At 40.5% G+C, this 9,518-nt stretch overlaps 1 long non-coding RNA gene across 1 annotated transcript; it reads left to right on the top strand.

The window, feature by feature from the left end:
* Positions 1-3,914: 3,914 nt before the first annotated feature.
* LOC106148309 lies at positions 3,915-6,366 on the top strand. Its single transcript, XR_001233649.1, has 3 exons — positions 3,915-4,028; positions 5,317-5,527; positions 6,324-6,366. It is a non-coding gene; the product is annotated as an uncharacterized LOC106148309 (long non-coding RNA).
* Positions 6,367-9,518: the final 3,152 nt, after the last annotated feature.

The following is a 9,518-nucleotide window of genomic DNA, read 5'->3' as shown; positions in this document are numbered from 1 at the left end:
TCTGTCTATACTATCTATCTATCTATCTATCTATCTATCTATCTATCTATTTATCTATATCTATCAACTTTATGCTCCTTATTGCTAGAGATTCTGACTCAAAATTAGAGTTTGGGTTCAAGGAATCTGGTTTAAAATATTCCCCTAGTAATTTTCATGTATAGGCAGATCTCAGAATAATTGTTTTAATAGAAACTGGAGTATAATACCCCATGTTTAATATGGTCAGTGATTTTGTCCTTGAAATTTGCTGCTGAGATTCAAGACAGCCCAAGCAGTTCAACATGATGGAATATGCAATCATTCTTGTTAAAGGAAATAAAGCATCTTACTGATCAGATAATTATATTTTTATACTGTATAGTTGATTCTTCTCAATTCTATAAAATCAGACACACTAGAAGAGTTCACTCTGTTGACCTGAGCTGTAAAATCTAAATGATAGGATAGTTTATTTCTCATAGATACTATCTAGCATGTTGCCCATTTGCCTTCACAATTTGAATAGCTGAGACACAACATAAACTTAGACAGGAAAAATGCCTTACTCTGTCCTGAACTCTTGGCCAATTTTATTTTCCTTATTTTTTATCCAGAATAAATTGAAGTAAAATCCAGCTCCAATTTGTAAATGGAATGTTCAGCTTACAGTTGATTATGCAGATTCAAAACATGGTTTTCTCTGGGAAACATCAGAACTTCCTGTGCACCCTGGCTGGGCTATTGTGTCTTCTCAGGAGCCCTTTCTTGCTTTATTGCTGGGGAGCAGGGTGGTGGCAGTGAGCACTGACAGTTAAAACTCGGTAGTTTTAGCCTTTAAGCTGGTAGCCCTGAGTCATCTGGAGAAGTCTATTGCTCCCCAGTGAGAAGTACCTGCTATAGAAACTTCCTACTTGCAAAGAGCACTTTTGAAATTAACGGCAGGGATGAATCTTGGGCTAGTGCTACACTTAGCTCACTGCTGGGTCCTGCTGGGTCTTTTCTACACATTATAGTTGGCTGGATTGGCTGTGGGCTTAGTTTCTTGTCCAAGCGTGAGAGCTCAGCACCATTAAGTGCAGGGGATACCACTGCCAGTCCCTGGAATCTTAATTGCTGGGATCAAGAAAGCTAGCGGAGGCAGAGGTTGTATAAATTGGGCTGCAGGTTGGCCACAGGATTTCAATCTCAGCTCAGGTATCTTCCTTTTAATGTGGGCCTTTGGGATGGTATCATTAATTTCCAGAGTGGGGTATATTGAATGATTTTGTTTGATCAACAGATGTCTGTATTATTTTTAATAGTTATTTCCATTTGGAATAAATTTTAGGAATAGGTAGCAATCAATGATCTCTTTAAGATGTATATGTTTACAGTATGACCCTCTTAAAAGGAAAAGTGCGCAGGATGGAATTAATTATGTCAGAGATATGCAGATGTGGGGTAAAAACTGAAGTTGCCACAAGAGAGATTACCAAATGAAAGCAATGAACAACGTGGTAACCGGGGATCAGGTCACCTCTTAGATGTTCTAGCATGTTCACCTCTCTGGGACAGTGTCCTTATCTATAAAATGCCAAGACTGAGGTAAATACCCTTCCAGCGATTATGTTATATAATTAGAGGAATGACTCCATCGTGCAGATGTCCCAGCATCCTGGATGTGGTTCTAGCATTGTAGGGTACATGACACTATATGAAACTCATTAAGGAAGTGGTGGTTTAGTCACATACTGATCATTCTTCATACTTTCCCTCACTTCTGAAAAGTGTTCACCAAACAGCTCAGTTGAGAATTAGGCAAAAGGTTATGGAACCAGGAGTCAAGTCCATCCAGTGGTGAATTGGCACCACCCCTGACAGACTGTTTAGCAAAGCTAAGTCCCTGGGCCTCATTAGTCCATGGTCTCTGTTTCTTTGACTATGGGATGAGAGTGTTTGTGCAGCCATTTCAGTGGTTGTTTTGATAACTAAGTGGGATGAAGAATTCAAGGAAATTTAGGGAAATGTTACAGAAATGTAAGGAGATATTAACTGAGGAAGATTAAAAATTTTTTGCAGGAAGAGTCCTTTTCTTCCCAACTATTTAATTCTAAGAATATCTTCCATCATGCATATGCATTTAAAAAGCTTTTAAATTAATCTATATGTCATTATATATATGGGCCACTTTGAATGGTTTTAAGGAAAAAAAATAGTTTGTCTAAATGCAAGCATTTCCTGGACTAACGCATGTAATTATCCTTCTTTCCCACACTTGACATTTAAAGTGATATCTCAGTCTCCTACACTGCTAGCTGTTGAGGTACCACCTGACCCCTTGTGCCTCTAGCCATCTGTGAATTCTTGTCAGTTGAGAGTAAACTCCACATAGCTTTCACAATTGGAGCTTGGTAATAGCAGAGGTCTCTGACTCCTCCTTTCTTCCTGCTTTCTTTCTTAAAATGTCAACGATGTTGGTCCCTGTATCATGATGGGTCTGTTCCCATTCCTCATCAGTATGCTACTGCAGTGCAATCAGCCACCAAAGGTGCACTCCATGGCCAAGCTGCCAGGACTCTCAGGCACTTCCTTTCTTACACAGTAAGGCCAAGCTGCTCCCTTCCTGAGCTGTGGCATCTTCATCTAAATAAATCATTCTCCTTTACCTGCTGTAGTCCTCAGTCTCTGCCTTTCCCTCTATTCTGGCTCTCAACTCAGTTCTGAAGAAAATTTCTCCAACTGTCTGAACCTTATTTCTGTCACCGTCTGAACTTGTTCGCAAGTCACCCTTCCTTCCTGGGCACTGAGTTGATTCTTTCCTCATAAGTTATTTCTCTCTCTCTGTCTGTCTCTCTGCCTCTCTGTCTCTCTGTCTCTGTCTCTCTCTCTCTGCCTTCACTGTCAGTATTATAACTTCCTTATTTTTTGATGTTCCCATTAGCTGTTTCTGCACATGATGATGCCTGTACTTTTCTTTTTCTAAAGTGTTGGGGAGAATGTAAGCTGTGGGAATCAGACAGATTTGCATTCTGACTCAAAATCTTACAGCATGTCTTATTGATCACAGACATGGAAGTAATGATATCTATCTATTAGATTCATTGGCAGTTCAATTCATTCAAGTAAATACCAGTTTATTTTTTCTCCTAGCAAATTTTCTTCATTGTACTCATGTGCCATCTAGCATTTTATAGACAAGCTACTCCACTGCTAGTACACTGTGAGGCATGTGAAGGCAAAAATGCACCCTCAAAGTTGTTGTGAACTTCACATTCCTTTTGCAAGGGAGATGAATCATATCACACACACACACACACACACAAGATTGGAGTGTAAAGCAAACAAGTGGATTTAGAAAGGATACACTACTGGAGCTGGAAAGTTTTGAACGATGATCTTTGAAAGTGGACCATGGTAGAGGATAACAAAAAGAAATACTTAGCTCAAAAAATAGCATGACTAAAAGGGCTAAACTAAGTCTAGGAAACAGTAATTTGTAGAAGATATCCATGGCACAGATTAGAGAAAACAGGCAATATAGTTAACTGTGTACTAATTGCCAGGAGTTAATTGACACCATTTGACCCTGGAAAGGCACTTGTCATAACCATGCCTTAATTTTCTCATCTGTCAGTTAATATACTAACTGAGCACGTATATAAAGTGCTTGTCATTGTGTACAGAACTAACAGTCATTCCTAAATACTAATTTTTTTATATGCTTGTGTTAGGAGAACTGGGAATATAGAATAAGCATAAAAACCTAGATAATGTTTTGGTACTGAATCTTAAATAAAATCTTGGTACTAATTTAGGAGACCTAGGGTTTAGGAGACCACAGTTTTCATACTTGTGCTAATTTAAACTTTCTGAGTGACACAGAGGAGTTTATAAGTCAGCCCTGAAATAACATGACTTGTTATTTGTTTTGCTTTAAAACTTTTTCTCAGAAATGCGGTGACTCCACCCTCCTTTTCAAGAAACAGGCAATCATCTTGGAATGTTACAACACCGGAACGGGAGAAACACGACTGTAAATCTAACATTTCATTGGCTGTAAAATTGTTGTAAGTTTCATAATGGGGTTATATAATTTATCCTTCCCTATTTTTATACCAAAAGGGCAAAGATTCCTGACATGGCAGTTTTAATTCCTTGGAGTACACGGTTCAGCTGAAATACGTCACCTAGAAATTAGTAGCTGTAAGGCCAGCAAGCAGAGATAACAGATGGTAAAAAAATACAAAAAGACAGCTGTTTCTACCCTTAAGGAGATGCCAGTGGTCTGCAGATAGAGACAGGGCCAGAAAATGAAATATTCCAAAGCAGCTGGTGTAACGAGTGCACTTGGTACAGCAGACTGAAGTTGGCCTTCCCTGACTCTCACAGCCAACTTCCTGTTCTATCTCTCCCAGGCTTGGATTTCAGCCAAAGCTTCCTGCTCCTGCTTCAGGATGCTGACTTCATACAAAGGGGACATTGGGGTAGCATTAATGGTGTGGCAATAGCAGGAGTGAAATGATATTAACAGTACCACCTCTGATAATGGATATAGAAAAGGGGAGAGATGGAGAGAAATGGGAAGCCAGTAAAAAATCATCTGGAGCAGTTTTACTTGAATCTGTTTGTTGCATTTTATTACTATCATTGTTATTGAGTCATTTTAGAAACTTTTGCCCAGCATTCTATCTATCAGCTGTAGAGATTTTTCAACTACTATAAAACAATAAAAGCCATAATAATGAAAAGATTATTAAATCCACTTATAGAAAATAAAGCAGTCTGTGAGTAGTTACAAGTGTCATGCATGATGCTATGTGCTTTACACATGTTTTCCAATTTAGCATTACAAGCAAACCTTTGAGGTAGATGTCCTCAGTGCAGCCTTGTCACAGAGGAGGACGTGGAAGCTTAGGAAAGTCAAGTTGGTTTGTCTGAACCAGTTAGGCAGTAGCTTACAGCTAGTAAGACAAGACTAAAACCGAATTTGCCTGATTAAGAAGGCTCTAACATCTCACCTTGAAATATCTCTTGTGCATGGTTGCTTAGATTATGCTAAAAAATCCATGGATGTTGTACATTATTTCAACTGTCTCATGTGTTTGTTTGTTTGTTTGTTTTCCGGTACCAGGAATCGAACTCACGACCTTGCACTTGCCAGGCAGGTGCTGAGCCACTGAGCTAAATCCCCAGCCTCAATGGTCTCATTTTGTTGTTTGGCAACTCTGTTGACAGATTTATAGGTAAAGAGATTTATTATAATTGAGCCTAGATGAGGCCCCATATGTTTAAGAGTTGGTCCATCATTTTCTCCTGTGATATGGAATAAACATTGAGACTTATTGCTTTCCACAGCTTATACTCAGATATAGAACACAGCTTGTGCAGAAGGATCGTTGCGGCTAGCCTCTACCCCTTCTGTATCAGGAAATCCTGGCTGACTTGGAGCAGGAGGATTTTGTCCTGACACCACTGGTGCGGTGGGAGAACCCTCATGGAGAATCATTCTTTTCTTCTACCTGGATGTTTGACCCTTGGCAAGGAGCTGGTTGAGCTCTCCTGGGAGGTAGGAAATGATAAATGAATGCACACAGTGATTTTTTCCTCTGTTAGCTCCATGAGGAGTGTGTTCAGCTGGCCTCACCAGCATCTCTGTAGGACACTGAGCTACTATGACATAATGTGTTTCCAGGAAATGGAGTGACATACATAATGCACTCAGTGTAGTACTTGGCACATACTACATGTACTGTCCTGCCATGTAAGTTGCTGTTGAGCCTGTGTTGAAAGAGGCACCAGGAAGCAGTAGAATGCAGTTCTTATAGGCATAGAAACTAGAACAGTGGCTGACAATCTCTATCAGGTTTTCTGGCCTCTCATAAGGTGGATGACAGATTAGGCATCCAGAACATTATGCCTGCTCATTTAAAAACCTGGACTGAGCCAAGGCTCTCAGCCAGCTCCTGACTTTGCAAAAACCTAAATAAACCTCTGTCCATCTAAGTAGACAAGGAAGAGCACTGTCAGAGGTATATCTCTATGTGCAAAGTACTGTGAGTCATCTGCTATCCAACTGACACTTATAGCTTGCATTTAGGGAAAGCTTCATCCATGCCCAAACTGTTCAGTGTGCTGAACATGAAATAACATAGTACTCCTTTATACAGATAGAATATTAAGGCACGAAGCAGCTAAGAATCTATCCCTAGATCTTCCCCAAAGCAGGGGTCACAGAAGGATAATTTAATTAGTCTGGATCCAGACTGGAGCTCCTAGAACACCTCTATTCACTTCTAGGAAATAGAATGTAATCATTTGTAAGATGTTTTCTGAGTGATTACCATGGCTTTTTTTCCTACTAGGCATGAAAAGGATGAAGAGGAAAAACAAAAAAAGGAAGAGGAGGAGAGGAGGAGGAGAAGAAAAAAATGGAGAAAGGGAACGGGAAGAGCAAGAAAGAGAGGAAGAGGAGGAAGAGAGGAAGGGAGAGAAGGAGAAAGGAGGAGGAGTAAAAACAGGAGGTGGCAGCAGTACTGTTGTCAATCTCTAGACACTGATGACTCAGGCAACATGTGAAAATGTGTTTGCATTGTATAGTGTGAACCACACAACACAAGGATCAGTGACTCAGTGTTTGGTGACAGACAGACCTGATTCCCACATCTATCACATACAAGCTATGTGATGTGGAGCAGGTTACCTACCCTCTGTTGCTGAGTTTCATCATTTTGTCCAGTAAAATAAAGATAACCAGATATGTGCCTCAATTACAATGGGACAAAATAAGTAAATACAGTATATAGAAAATGATAGGCACACTGCCATATACTAAGTGCTCAGTTTGTGACACCTTGTTATCACCACTACTTTTAATAATAAGATAAATATGAAAACAAGGATTGGAAACCACAAAGGGTCCAATCCAGAAGGGCCTCTCGTTGGTCTGAAAGTGTGGGGAACAGTGGAGTTCTTTGCAATAGTGTTATGACTCTGACAGTGAATGCTCCCAAAGCCCATGTGTTAAAGTCTCCAGGATGGTGTGGTAGGGAGCTAGTGGTGCACTGTGGAGTAGCCTAGTCAGAGACTATTGAGGGTGTACCCTTGAAAAAGATAGTGGGACCTTGGTCTCTGCCTTGCTTATTTCCTAGCTAATGATGTGCATGGTCTTCTCTGCCGCACCCTTTCTGCCGTGTTGTGTCACATGCAACAGAGGTCCACTTTGGTGCCATGCTATCCTAGACTGGAACCCTCAGAACTGAGCCAGAACAAAATTTTGTCTTCATTCTTGCCTCAGGTATTGAGTTATAGTGACAGCAATCTAACACCGCTAGGAAGAAGCAAGATCAGGAATGAGTTTTACCGCTCACTCAGGAAGAGTGTGGTAGACAGACTGAAAGGGAAAGACTGAACCCACAGGACCAGCCAGTCGGGCATAGAAACTACACACTCATGTGCACTGATGATTGTCACTTATTCCTGATCTTGTTACAGGAGAGACTCTAAAATCAGCAGATATAAAAATTGTAGCACTTTTTAGGTCTACCCATAAAACTTGGAGTGGGACCTTCAGGGCTAGAATCACAAACTTATGTTTTGACAAAGGTAGCAACTGGGACGTCTCCTGTGGCCTGACCCAACAACTTGGGCTCCACTGATATGTTTCAATAATTCAGGCCCTAGATAGATATATAGAAACTTAGTGACAACAGACAGAAGGTGTTTTAATTTGAGTATAAGTCCCAAGTGGAAGAGACAGCAGATCTTTCTCAATGGGAATGTCTAAAATGCATGAATATGGTTTTCTTCTTATTACTTTTGCATCCCCTAGCAAAGGCTCAGTCTTGTCACGTCTCTGGTTCCATTTGATCAAATAGCAGAGGGAAAAGAGACACAATCTAGGCCAACAGTTATGAAATGAAAGATACTGTTGCTGAAGAAAGTAAAAAAGAAAAGAAAAAAACTTACTGGTTAGTTGTTTAGAGGCTTTGAGGAGGAAGTGGGATTATCAGTAATTCTCATGCCATCATTCACCTTATGTGAATTGACAAGTCATTTTCTCCTGGATCCTCTCAACTCCCCCAAGAATATATTAGCCAGAGGATGATGGCACAGGCACACATAGATTGTAATAAGTGTTGACACACAGTTGTGTGTATGTTTCTGGTGTTTTTCTCTCTTCTGTCTACATATTCTCTTAGTTTTCTCTGCAGGGTGGGGTTCATATGATCATTGTTTGTTTGTTTATCTGAGATTTAATTGCAGCTCTCAAAGCCTGTGAAATGCAGAGACCACTGTTCTGGGTCCAGATCCTAATTTTTTACTATTTCTTGCACAAATGACCTGGAGAAATCTGAATAGCCATTTTATTCTCAGTTTGTTCACACACAAAGTGGGTATAAATGTTCTTATCTTTCAGGTTAGGGGTGGGTGGAGTTAGATACGGATGGAGGAGCACTGTGGTATAGTGGGGGATTTTTAAATGTCAGATCCTTGCTCAGCAACTGAATGATCTCAGCTGACTCCCACTATTAATGCTTGCATAGCAATATCATTTCACTGACTCAGCTCCTAGCTCACTGTCATTTTGGAAGCCAGCACGTGGTGACTAATCTCTATGTCTCAGGCACTCTGCAAATCCTTTGACCTGCATTGCTTCACTGAGTCCTACTGACTTCTTCTGTGAAGCACTGTTGTTATCCTCATCCTACAGATGCTATTGGAACAGAGAAGTTAATTAATTGTTTTCATATCGCAGTAAGTGGCAAAGTTGCAATTTAAGCCCTGATGCACTTATTCCAGACACCATTCTCACAAATACTTTCCTATCCTTCAGAATTTTAACGTGGCTAAATATCTGTTGTCCAAGCTTAGACATGTAGCTTCCTAACTCATAAATAGTTACCAATACTGTGATTTTCCCGAAGACAGGTAAAATCTACTTCCACGTGAATCCTTTTATAATACTTTAAGAAAGCAATCTTACATCTACAAGTATATTTGTGTATGCTTGTTTTGTAGAAAGGTGAATTCACTTACAAAAGCATGGCTTTTGCCTTTCCCTGTTGTACAATTGAGAGCACGCGTTATCTTACCCAGTTGGGGTGTTGAGATAGGAGAGTGGGGCCGTGGTAAAACTGGCTGGGGAAATAGGCCTGGCATGTTCATTACAAGATCGCAGATACATGGGAACGGTTCCCAAAGCCCTGCAAGTGGACTTCTTGTAAGAACAGGAGCAGGTTTTCAATAGGACGCCTGGACCTGACCTCAGCCTGCAGAGTGAGAGCTCAGTTTCACTTCCAAGGACCCGGATGTGGAAGTTCTCACAGGTTTCCCAGCAATTTAGACAGCGTAAAAGTAGAGGCAAGCCATGCAGAGTTTGCTGAGCTGGCTTTTCCTCATGATAGCCCACCCTCGTTTCTCCAGGGTGTTCCCTTTATTGTGCTTTTTCTGCTTTTATTTTGCCCAGGCTCACTCCGCAGAGCCAGTTTTTCCATCACTTTTACTTTCTTTGATAAACTTTGCCACTGCTTTTTGCTCTTTTCTTTCAATTCTAAATG

The sequence above is a fragment of the Chinchilla lanigera genome, unplaced genomic scaffold (genome assembly GCF_000276665.1).
Source record: "Chinchilla lanigera isolate Chin_1 unplaced genomic scaffold, ChiLan1.0 scaffold00018, whole genome shotgun sequence".
Taxonomy (NCBI): Eukaryota; Metazoa; Chordata; class Mammalia; order Rodentia; family Chinchillidae; genus Chinchilla; species Chinchilla lanigera.
The sequence above is the reverse complement of the archived record's forward strand: the minus strand, read 5'-3'. Positions and strand labels throughout refer to the sequence as shown.